At 36.9% G+C, this 17,270-nt stretch overlaps 1 pseudogene across 1 annotated transcript in view; it reads right to left on the reverse strand.

Annotated features, from left to right (window-relative positions):
• Window positions 1-17,270, reverse strand: part of LOC148955666 (uncharacterized) — a 50,942-nt pseudogene continuing 33,672 nt past the window's right edge. Inside the window, exon 2 of the transcript XR_016143731.1 lies at window positions 1-2,058. The product of XR_016143731.1 is annotated as an uncharacterized LOC148955666 (transcript). The remainder of the gene's footprint in view (window positions 2,059-17,270) is intronic.

Below are 17,270 nucleotides of genomic sequence, written 5' to 3' on the forward strand. Positions count from 1 at the left end.
AACACCCAAGGCTTCGTTTAATTATCAGTTAGTTTTAATACATAAATGACAAATGAAGACACAATTATATCGGAATCACATGGTAGGGTAAAAGCTAAATTTTTGAACGCACTAACAGCTCAGAGTCCTCAGGGTAAAATACCTATAATTGGACTATAACACACTTGAATAGATCGAGTTGCTAGAAAGAGGAAAGGAAAGAATACTTTCCTACAGTTTCAGTGTAAAAAGTATGCCTTAGTTTCATTGGTTTGCATATGTTATGTATTTTCATAAAGGAATCACATCTTTCATTCATTATTCCTTCAGAAAAGAAATATATTTTATTTTTACCTGATTGGTTCTTCTGTGTTTCTGTGTGAAATTTTACGCCAGTCAAATAACGAAAAGTTGAGTTCCACCTGATTGGCCCTTTTATGAAATTTTAAACCAGTAGAAAGAACAAAAAGTTTGAACCACTAAAATTGCTACAAGTAGTCCTTCTGTTTCTCAGTACCGTAGTTGATATCAATTATAAGCAATTTTTTTTTATTCACATTATTTAGCTTTAAAAATGTGTCTTGTCATGCAAGGGATAAGCATTTACAGAAAAGCCGGTTTTTTCAAAACAACAGAACCGCTGGACCTATGTTATTGGCGTTTTAATAGCACGAATCATGATAAGGGCTGCCTGGACAATCTAGCAACCCTGAACTTTCTGTATAGATGGCGCATACTTTAACTTTGAATATGTGCATTAGTTTTATATACCAATTTTGATGATGATTGGCAAAAAGGAAAAAAAAGTGAGAAATAAAAAGACAACATAAATGTTCTGCAGAAGTCAAGCATAAATAAAAAATAAAAAAATACATTTCCCATTTAGCTCAAGTAAAGTTAGGTTCAGTTTTTGGACGGGAAGTATTGTGTCAAAACAGCACCGTTGATTCAATTTGACTGTTGTCAATTCAATCTTGACAACAAAAGATATTTGACAACAAAAAGATGGATATTGCAAATATATTGTTGGCTCAAACTATTTTATATGGCATGCATATAGCCCCCTGCTTAATTAAACTTCTTGCTTTGCTATTGCTTTTCTACCACCCTTGTAAAGTTCATGATATAGGTTTTACCTAGTAAAATTAGCCTTTACCCTAAGAAAATGTCGGGGAATCACAGAGAAGGGAATCAATCATAACTTAAAGCACTGAAAATACTTTCATGGTTGAGGACATATTGATAACTATTACCACAACCGCCACTGTGATTGAGATTGTACACTGAGTTTGTATCGTTCCTAATTTGACAATAATGGTTGCCATTGCAAATAGCAGAGTAATGGAATGGATGAATGCAGGGATGCTTGCAAACTGAGCAACTGAGTGCCCCAAGTAAGCACTGGGACACAGTTTTTCCATTCGTACTTGCATTGTACTTTATAACGTAGTCTAAGACTTTTTCGAACATTAGCTGAAAGCCTTGAAACTTCCTACTCAGAGGCAAAGATTGCACCATCTTGTGAGCATCAATTGCTGAAAAACTACGTACGTCTATCATACCCAGAATTTCTGTTGCGGTTCCAGATCTCTCTTCAGGGTTTTTCGAAAGCCAGGAAGAGAAACAATCCAAAAATACGCTCCATCTCTCAAATTTTCTTTCTCTCAGAGAACTACAACACACTATGGAGAGCTCAAGAAAAGACACTATGGAGAGCTGCCATTGCTTCTTTGATTCCAAGAAAGTTATACTTGTCAACAATGTAAGTAAACGCTTCTTTGTCAATTGTGTCATTACGAGGAATTTTTCCGTCTTCATAATAGCCAATGATGATTTTCATGGTGATGAGATCGACATCACTCGCGACAACAGTGTTGGTTCGTTTCTCAAGCATGTCAGAACTAAACATGGTACTGAATACTTCACTTACTGCTGTTAGCATAATTTTCTTAGCCATAACATCCCCATCACTGCACTGAATTGTAATCATTGGACTGTCCTCAAATTTCAAGTTTGCCAAAATTGCTGCAATAGTTGATGTGGCTTTGGTCATTTTTCAGAACTCCGTTGTCAAAGCACCTAAAACAAAAACTGTAAATAAGAGTTCAGCAGATAATTATATGGGCTATATCCAAACGTTTGCTGATTTTGTTTGTTTGCAATAGCTTTGCAGTCATTTCTTAGTTGTTTCATAATGCCAAAAAATGTCTTTGAAAAACAAACAAACAATTGTAAACTTTTCAACATTACCTAGGGCTACATCAAGCATAAGAGGGAGGGGGCCAGTTAAAGTAAAAGCAACTATGAAAATCCAACAGACGGAAACTTTTCTGAATGTAATGGAATGAAAACATTCTTATTATGGTGTTTAGTTCAGAAGAGGGATAAACTGCACTGTTACCTGCATCTGCTTTGAGTGGGTAAATTGCACATAAGTTGCCCTTTTGGCTGTATGGGTCACCCCCCCCCCCCCTGGACACACATGTGTTGTTGTTTGCTTTTTGCTCACAGAAGTAAATGAGATACTCTAGTTAAAAAAATATATATATTCCATTTGATGTGTAAATAGTTTATAAATATTCTTATTTATAAAGATGTTTATAAATATATGTAAGTAGAAAGAGCAAGGTGTATTACTACAAGGAATCTCGATTTAGAACGTGCAATTCCTTTTTGCTCACAGAAAAAAAATATATATATTCTATTTGATTTGTAAATAGTTTATAAATATTTTTATTTATAAAGATGTTTATAAATATATGTTAGTAGAAAGAGCAAGGTGTATTCCTCTAAGGAATCCCGATTTAGAACGTGCAATTCCTTTTTTCTCGAGGGGTCTTTAGGTTTCCCGGTTTGGTGTAGCTTTCCTATTGCATTTTCAGGCCCGCTAACCACCCTATTTCTCGAATGCGAACATATGTGTTCCTGAGAGGCAAAATCTAGACAATATCTGACTTTAACCTATTTCTAGGCCCAACTGCGTAGTATTCGAACTTCCCACAAACAAAATCACATGGAAAATATGTTCTGATATTTTACGTGATGTTTTATTCTTAGAATTCCAAGAAATCCTATTTACCAAAAATGTTGTACATCGTGGCTAAGAAAATTTAGTTACGACCCTTACTACGAGATGTCATAATCAATCAAATCTACTAAAACCACTTTAAACTTAATGGGGGATATCATATTACCGTTTCTTCAAAGATTGTTTTCTCCGCGTACGGTCACAAACATGCAATTTCTAAACGTTTCCCAGGGATTCTCCTTCATTATTTTTAGTCTTATTTCAAAATGCGCCCAGAGACAATGTTTTTTTTTGGCTCGTAACTATTACGCAAATTGTAATAATGGCTGAAATACAAAGAAAAAACGTGCCCTCTCTCTATATATGTGAAACATGACTAATATTTCATAGTGAAGAATTTTTTGTCTGTATTTTAAAATTTGTTTCATATTTTTGTTTCTATTTTCTCGGTTTAATAAGGCCAGTATATGAAAACTTAACTTCACAGACAGAGTGGCAAAGCGATACTGGGGCGTTATTGGTCAAGCTTTACATTGGCAGAGGGGGGGATATACTACATATAGAGTAGGATTGTCTTTAATTTTGGGGCGTTACACCGACGGAGGAAGTCATGGGGCTTAGCCTTTTCATTACATTTCAGAGTTTTTACCTTTATTGATATAATGCAGCCTAGGGGGCCTAGCTTCGGTACACCTTGGCGTAAACCCAAGCATTTTATACTTTTTTTTAGAGCTTTATGTTTTATCTTGGATATACGGACATGTCGGTAGAGATCCCATCCCGAGCGCGTGGCTTTTAATCCATTTCAGGAGCTTCTTACCTTTCGGGGAATTGCCTATGAAGACCCAATTTCTTTTCGTAGGCAGTTCCTGAGGCCCAAGACATATGTCACCCTTTTTTCGTAGTTTTCGATGGATTATATGAAATATACGAATATTTGAAATTTTGCGGGAAGTTTTATTTATGAACTAGGGCTATTCAAAACTTTCTATCGTATCAATTAACATCAAACTTCTTTTGTCAAGGTGACATGAGTTAAGGGGGTGGTGATATACATGAAGTAGGGCTTTACCTATGAACTAGCAGTATTCAAAACTTTCTTTCGTTTTTTTTTCTTAAGTTTCTGTTAGGACAAGACTTAAAATTTAACGACATCTTTTCAATTTCTTTATGACAATACCTTGTTTCCAACTTTCATTCTTTCTGGATTGGTCAAACTCAGATTTTTCTCTTTATTTTAAGATTTTTTTTCAAATTTTTACTATTTTCTCGGTTTAATAGGTTCAGTACATGAAAATTCAAGTTCATAGACAGAGTGGCAAAGCGATAGGGGGATAATACCGGCCAGACATTACACTAGCGGAGGGGGGGGGTGCAAAACACTTGCAGTAGGCTTGTCTTGAATTTTGGGGCGTTAGATCGAACGAGGAGGTAATGGGGCGTAGCTTTTCGTCGCACTTCAAGGTTTTTACCTTTTTGGGGATTTCCTATGATGACCCACTTCTTTTGGTAGGTAGTTCCTGGGGCCCAAAACGTATACCACTCTGTTTTCATTATTCAAAACTTTCCATCTTATCAATTTTCTTTGAACTTCTTTTGTCAAGGTGACATGAGTAAAGGGAGGTGGCATATAAATGTAGTAGGGTTTTACCTATGAACTAGCAGTATTCAAAAATTTCCTTTGATTTTTCTTTCTTTTTTAAAGTTTGTGTAAAAACAAGACTTAGAATTTAATGACATCTTTTCATTCTCATTATAAAAAAATACCTTTTTTCCAACTTTTATTATGTTTGGATTGATCAAACTCAGATTTTCTCTGTATTTTAAGATTTCTTTCATTTTTGTTTACCATTTTCTCGGTTTAATAGGTCCAGTACATGAAAATTCAACTCAACAGACAGATTGGCAAAGCGATAGGGGGTAATACCGGCCAGACGTCACACTGGCGGAGGGGTGCAAAACACTTAGAGTAGGCTTGTCTCGGATTTTGGGGCGTTACATCGACATAGAAGGTCATGGGGCGTAGCCTTTTCGTCGCACTTCAGGGTTTTTACCCTTTTGGGGATTTCCTATAAAAACCCACTTCTTATGGTAGGTAGTTCCTGGGGACCAAAATGTATATCACTCTGTTTTCATTATTCAAAACTTTCCATCTTATCAATTTTCATCAAACGCCTTTTGTCAAGGTGACATGAGTAAAGGGAGGTGGGATATACATGTAGTAGGGTTTTACCTATGAACTAGCAGTATTCAAATCTTTCCTTTGATTTTTCTTTCTTTTTTAAAGTTTGTGTAAGAACAAGACTTGGAATTTAATGACATCTTTTCATTTTCATTATGAAAAAGAGCTTTTTTCCAACTTTTATTATGTTTGGATTGAACAAACTCGATTTTCTCTGTCTTACCATTTTCTCGGTTTAATAGATCCAGTACATGAAAATTCAACTTCACAGACAGAGTGGCAAAGCGACAGGGGGGTAATATCGGCCAGACGTTACAATGCGGGAGGGGGCCTAATACACTTGGAGTAGGCTTCTCTCGAATTTTGGGGCGTTACAAACAGGGAGGAGGTCATGGGGCGTAGACTTTTCATCCCATTTCAGGGGGGCTTTTTACCTTTCGTGGTATAGAGCAGTTTTCTCATTGTATTTTTTCTCGACAAGAATATTACTGACTTTTTTCAACCCCTGATAACAGAACTAATTTCCAAATAAGTTTAATGAGGGAGGGGGCATCAAATTACCGATTCTTCAAAGTTTGTTGATTTATAATTTTCTACCATAATCTTACAATAATTTTTTTTTACATGTTAATTTTGTCTTATACCTTCGATAAACCTAGAGTAAGGATACGACCAGGAATTTTAGTTCCCAACCTTATCGCTTGGGACTCGTGCCGTTAGTGTAGGCGGGCTAAGCCCTTCCTGGGAGTAGGAATGACCTAATGACTCCCGTCCCACACCACTGCTGCCATCTACAATTGAGTCTAACGGTACCTATCCACAAAGACAATGTTATTGATCCACGAAGGGGGACATATTTCTGAGAAATTGATTTGCATAATCGAAGGGAATTATTGATTCACGAAAGGGGAATTAATTTGTTGTTTCCAAGGGGAATTATTGATCCACGAAAGGGGAATTTATTTGTTGTTTCTAAGGGGAATTATTGATCGACTAACGGCAATATAAACGACATCACTTGTTTCCTAGGAATTATGCAGGACTCTAAAGAGATAGAAATTCTATTTTTAAATATGGCTTCTCTGGTCTTTAGACTTAGTGATAAATTCTTTAATATTCTATCGAAGCATAGTAGTATATGCTGCTGTAGAACCTACAGATGGAGGTAATAGTGACTCAGATGAATTTTACTTACAGCTATAGGAACAAGCTTACAGCCCGGGTAAAATATGGTATTTTTATTACAGGAATGGCATTAAGAATAGGAATAGATGGTATCCTAGCCTAGGTGAATTTGGCGTAGGAAACAAAAACCAGTAAGGGTTACAGCTTGCTGCAATTTGGTAGGTATAACAATTTAGATATAACCGATACAGTATTAGATAATAAAATGGACCATAAGTTAACATAGTGTTCACATGAAACTTATTGGTTATGTTATAGAAAACTGAAGAGTGGCAGGATCGATACAAGACGCTAGGGTATACAGGAGTGCTGTTTTTGACGTTTAAAGTAAAGATCACCATCTAGTAGTGTCTAGGATTAATTTAAGCCTGAAATTTAGGAAGTGTAACTACTTACCGGGAAGCTGTGACGCTGGTAGACTCCAGGATAAGAATATGAGAGAAACTTTTCTTGAACAGTTGAATACTAAACTGAAGAGTCTAAAATTTGAAAATCTCCCCGTCCATGTAGTAAGAAGAGTAAATTACAATGTGGAAGACGAATGAAGTAATTTTATGAAAATAGTTCGTAAAGTCGCTTATAGTGTCTTAGGAAAGGAAGTTAAAAACGCAGCTAGGAATAATGGTGCAAATGCTTTGTTTGATAAAGAGGAGGATGGGCTTGTAAAAGAATTATTTGAGTGAATAGATCTTATGAAAATAAGAGGAGCTAATTATTGGGTGGTAGAAAATAAGAGGAACCTGGTGCTAATGATGTGGTAATTGAGTTTTTAAATGTGGTAGCTATGAAGTTAAAGGTAAATACTGAAGATTATGAACGATTTTTGGAAAAGGGGAAGTAACTAGCGATTATAGGAAACCTTTAATTAAACCCTTCAATGAGAAAGGGGATGAGAGTGAATGTGGTAATCATAGATACATTAGCTTAATTTCTGTAGGAAGCAAATTACTTAGTACGAATATACTTTTTAGTCTTGGAGATGCTGTAGATAACTTTTTAAGAGAAGTTTTAGGAAGGCGAGAGGATACGCTGTATTTGATTCAGCGGATAGAAGAGTTTTAGCGATGGTCCTATCCTTGTATTGCATACCTGATAAATATATTAAAGTGATTAGTGCTATGTACAAAAAAATGGTTAAAGTAGGAAATGAGGTTAGTAAACGGTTTTGTATTAAATCAGGGGTTGAGCAGGGTTGCGTCCTATCCTCGTTTATATGGATCATTTAGATGGAATTTGTCCTAAGAAGCGCAGCAAAGGCAATGGGAGAACCTGGAACCAATTTGGGAAGTAAAAATCTCCTAGACTTAGATTGTGCTGATAATTTAAGCATCCTAGATGAAAATATTAGCAAAATGAATGAATTTTTAGAGGTTTTTGAGAGTTCAGGTTGCAAGAATAGGGTTGAAAATGTTAGGAAGAAAAAGTCACTGAGACTAGGAATAAGTGAAAGTGAAGAGGTGGTGTTGCGTAACGAGAAGCCAGCTTCACTTACCTAGATTGTGCTATTAGTGGAGACGTTGGGTACAATGAAGATGTTAAAAGTGGAATACCCAAGGCCCAGGGTGTTTTTCTTTTTCACAGTTAAAATATGTTTGGAAGAATAGGAAAATATGTCTGCGAACCAACATTAGAAGGTTGGAAGCTACAGTGATGACAGTGGTGAAGTATGGTTCTGAAGCGTGGGCGCTCCGAAAGACGGAGTATGATTTTCTGGATGTTTTCCTGAGAAATTGGCTATGAATTAGTTTGGGTACCCGACTGATTGACCGTATCTCAAGTACTAAGCTGTACGAAAAATGTGGTTCAATCCCGCTTTCTTGGGCTATAATGAAAGAAAGGTCGAGATGGCTAGGGAACGTTCTTGGATGAAGGGTGACAGATTGCTAGAGATCTTCATTGTCGGCCCACCCTCTAGGGTCAAATGAAAAGCAAGTTGTCCTGGAATATCGCAAATTTGTTTTTAAGGAAATGGAAAGTTCTTGGGAGGGTGCAAAGAGGAAGGCTTTAAATAGATTGGGGCGAACGAGGACTATGCTTATCTGTGTTGGCCTCAGGCGGCTTGGTGCCACAGCGAGTTGTTATTATTGTTATAATTAGTAGTAGTAGTAATATTCAAGCAGGCTTCTGCCACCCTCGTGGAAGGTAGTCTGTCAATAGCCTATCTACGTCCGAGCCAACTAGATACCTTTTTATCATACCTTTTTCCAATAATTAGAGATATTTGTATGACTGGGTGTGTTCAATTTTAAGTAGCCTACTTCCCTGAAATTTCTAAAATTATTTGCCCTCAGAGTTGGCTTTGAAACCTAATCATGAAACCTAGTCTCTTGACTAATAGTTTCTTAGATTCCAGTATTACTTTACACCATAAAAATAATTTAATATTTAAAACTTGTAATGAAACGGACAGCTATAATTTTGCTGTTATTAGCATTACATTTCTTGAGAGTAGTATTCATTCCAAAATAACTTTTTCATACTTCGATTCATGATGTATTAGATTTTTGGAATTTGTAGTATATATTCAGGTACTAGCGAAAAACTGGAAAGCTGTTAAATAGAATAACCTCTAGAGGCTTATAAATTTGTAAACTTAATTTGTATTTGGAAAATATTGCTTATATTTAAATAATTTAATCTAGTGTTATGGAATCTAGCAACTCTTAGCGCCTACTTTGGACTTGAGAATTTGGGTACTTTACAATTGAGTTTTAACACTTGTTGGCCTGGTAATATCTTCATGCAAAATGACAATGAAATAATTTAAATTTTTGTAAAGCCTTGCTTAAAATTTTTCGCTGTGAAACTTTTCACAAAGGAGGAAATTTAATGACAAAATAAAATGGTTTTTGCGTTTAAGTCTTTAACATCCGGAATATTTGTTTATTTAAAGGTCTTTTTTAACTCTTGCCCAGGTATCATTCTCCTTTGACTTAAAGTCGTTTGTAAGTAGAGATGCCTTATTGAGTCGTGACGGGGCTCCTTATATGGGCATAGAATACTGACAGGGCTCCTTATATGGGCATAGAATACTGACGGGGCTCCATATATGGGCATAGAGTCCCTAGGGAGAAAGATTGCGTAATCGGTCAATGACCTCTTTGTCCAAGGTCGATTTATTTGATGTTTCTATGTTTAATAACTCCAGGGCGAAGGTTGCACATGTGCATTGAATTCTAACGGGAACAATGTTATTGATCTAGGACTCGAGGGGGACGTGGATTTCCGAGAAATTGATTGCGTAATCAAAGTGTGTCAACAACAACAACAACGACCTTGACATTCGCTGAGAGCGTGCACTTACAACAACAACAACATCGACCTTGGAACACCTGTGCTGTCGACCTCAATTCACCTATCGTGAATCAATAATTCCCCTTAGAAACAACAAATTAATTTCCCCTTTCTTGACAGATCAATCAATCAATGACATCATCTGTCAGACTTTAAAAATTTTCGCCTAGAAACATTTCTCCAGGAATAGATCCAAATCATTAATGTCTTTGCCTCGGGAACAACTCTTTTGGTCGAACTCCAAAGGATATTAATAACCAAAGGCCATGCAAACAATTAGGCAAGAAACATCTTAGCGATGAATTGTTTTAGCGCGCGAAAAGGTTTCATATTAATTTGAAATGCGTTAGCGCAGAGATGCCAATAACAAAGGAACACGCTGAATTTACGTTTAGGGATTATTTGGGCGAAACCGTTTTAGACAGGTTATGGAACTATTTCGGCGAAACAGATAGAGACATTTTAAAAGAAGATTTTTGAAGAGATTTTGGAAGAGGTTTTGAGTGTGGTCGTTATAATACACAAGTTTCATTTGAACAGTGTTGTGAGGTCCTCTAACCCAACCCCAAAGGGTTCCAATCCTCCTACCCCGACCCCGAAAGAAGCCCCCAGTCCTCAAAGCCCCCCAAGCTCCCAAAGGGCCACCGGCGCCCCCAAAGGCCCACCCAGACCCCCAAAGGCCATCCCCAGGCCCCAAATGTCCCCCAGGCCCCCAACTGTCCCCCCCGGACCCCCAAAGGCCCTCCATGTGCCCCAAAGGCCCTCCCCCGGTCCCCAAAGGTCTCCCGGGCTCCCAAAGGACCACCGGCCCTCAAGGGACCCACAGACCCTCAAAGGCTCTCCCCGAGCACCCGTCTTTCGTTGATGTGTGTTGTCTGAAACCTATGATTTGGGATGTGTAGTTTGCTACTTCAGGCTTTTCTGAGCTAAGGTTTCCTAGTATTTCCTAGGTGAATATTGTCTGAAACCAATATTTTGGGATGAGTAGTTTGCTATTTCAGGCTTTTATGAGCTAGGTTTCTTAGCCTTTCGTCGGTGTGTGTTGACTGAAACTTATGCTTGGTGATATGTAGTTTGCTTATTTTGTCTTTTGTGATTTGTTTTTCTTAGTCTTTCTTAGGTGTGTGGTGTCTGAAACCTATGATTTGGGATGTGTAGTTTGCTATTTTCGACTTTTCTGAGCTGGATTTCTTAGCCTTTCATAGGTGAATGCTGTCTGAAAATTATGATTTGGGATGTATAGTTTGCTATTTCAGGCTTTTCTGAGCTAAGGTTTTCTAGTATTTCGTAGGTGACTGTTGTCTGAAACCAATAGTTTGGGATGAGTAGTTTGCTATTTTTGACTTTTCTGAGCTAGGTTTCTTAGTCTTTCGTTGATGTTTGTTGACTGAAACCGATGATTTGGGATATGTAGTTTGCTATTTTTGACTTTTTTGAGCTGGATTTCTTTAGTCTTTCATAGGTGTGTGTTGTCTGAAACCTATGATTTGGGATGGGTGGATTGCTACTTTTGACTTTTCTGAGCTGGATTTCTTAGCCTTTCATGGGTGTTTGTTGTCTGAAACCCATAGTTTGGGATGACTAGTTTGCTATTTTTGACTTTTCTGAGCTAGGTTTCTTAGTCGTTCATAGGTGAGTGTTGTCTGAAACCTATGATTTGGGATATGTAATTTGCTATTTCCGACTTTTCATAACCGGATTTCTTAGTCTTTCGTAGGTGTGTGGTATCTGAAACCTATGATTTGGGATGTGTGGGTTGCTATTTTTTTGACTTTTCTGAGCTGGATTTCTTAACCACTCGTAGGTGTGTGTTGACTGAAACCTATGATTTGGGATGGTTAATTTGCTATTTTTGACTTTTCTGAGCTAGATTTCTTAGCCTATCATATGTGTGTACTTTCAGAAAATTATGATTTGGGAGGTGTATTTTGCTTTTTGGACTTTTCAGAGCTAGGATTCTTAGTGACTCATAGGCGTTTGTTGTCTGAAACTTCGAGTTTGGGATGAGTAGTTGGCTATTTCAGACTTTTCTGAGCTAAGGTTTCTTAGTATTTCGTAGGTGAATGCTGTCTGAAACTTATGATTTGGGATATAGTATTTCGTAGGTGAATGCTGTCTGAAACTTATGATATGGGATATGTAAATTACTATTTCGGGCTTTTCTGAGTTGGATTTCTTAGTCTTTCATAGGTGTGTGATGTCTGAAACCTATGATTTGGGATGTATAGTTTGCTATTTTCGACTTTTCTGAGCTAGGTTTCTTAGACTTTCATAGGTATGTGTCGTCAGAAAATTATGATTTGGGATGTGTAGTTTGCTATTTCAGGCTTTTCTGAGCTAAGGTTTTCTAGTATTTCGTACGTGAATGTTGTCTGAAACCAAGACTTTGGGATGAGTAGTTTGCTATTTTTGACTTTTCTGAGCTAGGTTTCTTAGTCTTTAGTTGGTGTGCGTTGACTGAAACTTATGATTTGGGATATGCAGTTTGCTATTTTTGAATTTTCTGAGATGGATTTATTATCCTTTCATAGGTGTGTGTTGACTGAAACCTATGAGTGGGATGAGTGGTTTGCTATTTTTGTCTTTTCTGATCTAGATTTCTTAGCCGTTCATAGGTGTGTGTCGTCTGAAACTTATGATTTGGGATGTGTAGTTTGCTATTTGAACGTTTCAGAGCTATGATTCATAGTCCGTCATAGGCGTTTGTTGCCTGAAACTTCTAGTTTGGGATGAATAGTTTCGCTATTTCAGGCTTTTCTGAGCTAAGGTTACTTAGTCTTTCATAGGTGAATGATGTCTGAAACCTATGATTTGGGGTATGTAAATTACTATTTCGGGCTTTTCGGAGTGGGATTTCTTAGTCTTTCATAGGTGTGTGTTGTCTGAAACCTACGATTTGGGATGGGTGGATTGCTACTTTTGACTTTTCTGAGCTGAATTTCTTAGCATTTCATAGGTGTTTATTGTCTGAAACCTATTGTTTGAGATGACTAGTTTGCTATTTTTGACTTGTCTGAGCTTGCTTTCTTAATCGGTCATAGGTGAGTAGTGTCTGAAACCTATGATTTGGGATATGTAAATTACTATTTCTGGCTTTTCTAAGCTAGATTTCTTAGTATTTCGTTGGTGTGTGTTGTCTGAAACCTATGATTTGTGATGGATGGATTTCTACTTTTGACTTTTCTGAGGTGGATTTCTTCGCCTTTCATAGGTTTTTGTTGTCTGAAACCTATAGTTTGGGATGACTAGTTTGCTATTTTTGACTTTTCTGAGCTAGATTTCTTAGCCTTTCATAGGTGTGTCCTTTCAGAAAATTATGATTTGGGATATGTAAATTACTATTTTGGACTTTTCTGAGTTGTATTTCTTAGTCTTTCATAGGTATGTGTTGTCTGAAACCTATGATTTGGGATGTGTGGGTTGCTATTTTTTGACTTTTCCGAGCTGGATTTCTTAGCCGTTCATAGGTGAGTGCTGTCTGAAACTTATGATTTGGGATGGTTAATTTGCTATTTCCAGCTTTTATTAGCTAGGTTTCATAGCCTTTCATAGGTGTATGTTGTCAGAAAATTACGATTTGGGATGTGTAGTTTGCTATTTGAACTTTTCAGAGCTAGGATTCTTAATCCATCATAGGTGTTTGTTGTCTGAAACCAATAGTTTGGGATGACTAGTTTGCTATTTCAGACTTTTCTGAGCTAGATTTCTTAGCCACTCATAGGAGTGTGTTGTCTGAAACTTATGATTTGGGATATGTAAATTATGTTTTCGGGCTTTTCTGAGTTGGACACTTCTAAATTTTTCCACACACGAAAACTTACACACACACATGTCAAAACTTACACACACAAAAGCTTAGACACACAAAAACTTGCACGCACACACACACAAAAACTTACACCCACACGCAAAAACTTACACCCACACGCAAAAACTTACATGCACACAAAAACTTACATTTACACAAAAACTTACACACACACTAAAACTTACACACACTCAAAAAAAATAAAAAACACACAAAAACAAATACACACACACAATATAAATAACGCACACACACACACACACACACACACACACACATGCACACACAAAAATAACACAATAACACTAAAAATTAAATTCACATAAAAACTTAAATACACAAAAAAAATTAAAAAAACTCACAAAAACTTTAACACACACACAAAAAATTACACACACACACGAAAAATTACACACACACACGAAAACTTACACACACACACACACAAAAACTTACACACACACACATTAAAACTAACACACACACACACTAAAACTTACACAAACAAAAAATAACACACACAAAACCGTCCACACACACACACACACACACAAAAACTTACACATGCACGCGAAAACTTACATGCACACAAAAACTTACATGCACACAAAAACTTACACACACACACACACACACACACACACACACACACACACACACACACACACACACACACACACACACACACACACACACACACACACACAACTTACACACACACACAAAACACACACACACACAAACACACACACACACACACAAACTTACACATGCACACGAAAACTTACATGCACACAAAAACTTACATGCACACAAAAACTTACACACACACACACACACACAACTACACACACACACACACACACGAAAACTTACACACACACGCCAAAACTTACACACACACAAACTTACACACACACACACACACACACACACAAACAAAAAAAAAAAAAAACATACAAATGAACACAAAAAAAAACTAACACACACACGCACAAAAACTTAAACACACACACACACACACACACAAAACTTACACACACACACACGAAAACTTACACACACACACGACAAAAATTACACACACAAAAAATTACACACACACACACACACACACACACACACACACAAACATACACACACACAACACACAAAAAAACTTACACACACACACACAAACACACAAAAACTTACAAACACACACACACAAACTTACACACACACACACAAGATTAAACACACAAAAACTTACACACACACACACACAAAAACTTACACCCACATGAACACACTAACAAGCACACAAAAACTTACAAGCACACACAAACTTACACACACACGCAAAAACTTACACACACACAAAAACTTACACACACACACAAACTTACACACACAAACACACACACACAAAAAAACACAAACACAAAAACACACACACACACACACACACACACACACACACTACACATGCACACTAAAACTTACATTCACACACAAACAAAAACTACCAATAAAAATATATAATAATAAAATAAAATTATTAACTTAATAATACATTCGAATAGACAAGCACAAAAGTACACACACACACACAAAAACTGAGAAAAACAAGCAAAAAACATAAAATCAAACACGAACTAACCTGCACACAAAAACTTAAACACACACAAACAGACACACACACACAAAAACTTACACACACACACAAAAACTTACACACACACACACGAAAACTTACGCACACACACGCCAAAACTTACACACACACAAAAACTTACACACACTGACCATATCACAGTTACATTGTCTTAATTTTTCAAATTTCATTTTGAATTTCTGTCGTGAAATGCAAGAGTTGGAATATTTCAGTAGTTACTTGTTGTGCTTTACCTTCTCACAGTTACATTCTCTTGATTTTTCGAAGTTCATTTTGAATTTCTGTCATGAAATGCAAGAGTTGGAAAATTGGGGTCTTAGTCCACCAACCCGAATGGTGGAAATCCACTAGCACAGTATTGGGGTCCCAGTCCACCAGCCTGAACGGTGGAAATTTACTAGCTCGGAATTGGGGTCTTAGTCCACCAGCCTGAATGGTGGAAATCCACTAGCTCAATATTGGGGTCTCAGTCCACCAGTCTGAGTGGTGGAAATTCACTGTTTAAGTTAGGTTAGGTTAGCTTATCATGTGCGCTCATGATAAGTTAACCTAACCTTTTCCGGTGAGTAGGGTTAAGTTAGATTAGATTAAGTTAGGTTAAGTTAGGTTAGGTTAGCCCATGTACGCTTCACTTAGGTTTGGTGAGAGACAGGCCAAAAAGTTAGGTGTATGATTAGGTTAGGTTAGGTTAGATTAAATTAGGTTAGGTTAAGTTAGGTTAAGTAAGGTTAGCCTACGTACGCGCGCGTACGTAGGCTAACCTAGCCTAACCTAACTTAACCTAACCTAATTTAATCTAAACTAACCTAATCAAACACATAACTTTTTGCCTGTCTATCACCTAACTTAAGCTAACATATGTGAATCGTACATGGGCTAACCTAACCTAACTTAACCTAACCTAACTTAATCTAGTCTAACCTAACCATACTCGCCGGAAAAGGTTAGGTTAAATTATAATTATCGCTCATGATAAGTTAAACTAACCAAAATAAAAAAAATAATTTAAACAAATAATAAAGGTAGGCTGATAACCCAAAAATTAGAAAGTTGAGTTACACAAATAAGGCTGGTGGACTAAGAACCCAAATCTGAGCTAGTGAATTTCCACCGTTCAGGCTGGTGGACTGGGACCCCAATACTGAGCTAGTGGATTTCCAGTATTCGGGTTGGTGGACTAAGACCCCAATTTTCCAACTCTTGCATTTCATGACAGAAATTCAAAATGAACTTCGAAAAATCAAGAGAATGTAACTGTGAGAAGGTTAAGCACAACAAGTCACTACTGAAATATTCCAACTCTTGTATTTCACGAAAGAAATTCAAAATGAAATTTGAAAAATTAAGACAATGTAACTGTGGTATGGTAAGTGTGTGTAAGTTTTTGTGTGTGTGTAAGTTTTGGCGTGTGTGTGTGTAAGTTTTCGTGTGTGTGTGTGTAAGTTTTTGTGTGTGTGTGTAAGTTTTTGTGCGTGTGTGTAAGTTTTTTTGTGTGTAAGTTTTTTTGTGCATGTAAGTTTTTGTGTGCATGTAAGTTTTTGAGTGTGTGTGTAAGTTTTTGTGTGTGTGTGTGTAAGTTTTTGTGTGTCTTAGATTTTGTGTGTGTTAGTTTTGTAGTGTGTGTTTGTTAGTTTTCGTGTGTGTGTGTGAGTGTGTGTGTGTAATTTTTTTTGTGCATGTTAGTTTTAGTGTGATTGTGTAAGTGTGTGTGTGTGTGTTTTTTTTTCTGTGTTTGTATGTGTGTGTGTGTGTAAGTTTTTGTGTGTGTGTCAGTTTTTGTGCGTGTGTGTAAGTTTTTGTGTGTGTGTGTAAGTTTTTGTGTGCTTGTTAGTTTTTTTGTGCATGTAAGTTTTTGCATGTGGGTGTAAGTTTTTGTGTGTGTGTTTGTAAGTTTGTGTGTGTCTGTGTGTGTGTGTGTAAGTTTGTTTTTGTGTGTGTGTGTGTGTGTATGTTTGTGTGTGTGTGTGTGTGTGTATGTTTGTGTGTGTGTGTAAGTTTTGTGCGTTTGTGTGTGTGTGAGTTTTCGTGTGTGTGTGTGTGTGTAAGTTTTGTGTGTGTGTGTGTGTGTGTGTGTTTGTTTGTTTGTGTGTGTGTGTGTGTGAGTTTTTTTTTGTGTTTATTTGTAAGTTTTTTTGTT

The sequence above is a fragment of the Artemia sp. Qi Xiang Cuo genome, chromosome 2, assembly GCF_049724085.1.
Source record: "Artemia sp. Qi Xiang Cuo chromosome 2, ASM4972408v1, whole genome shotgun sequence".
Lineage (NCBI taxonomy): Eukaryota > Metazoa > Arthropoda > Branchiopoda > Anostraca > Artemiidae > Artemia > Artemia sp. Qi Xiang Cuo.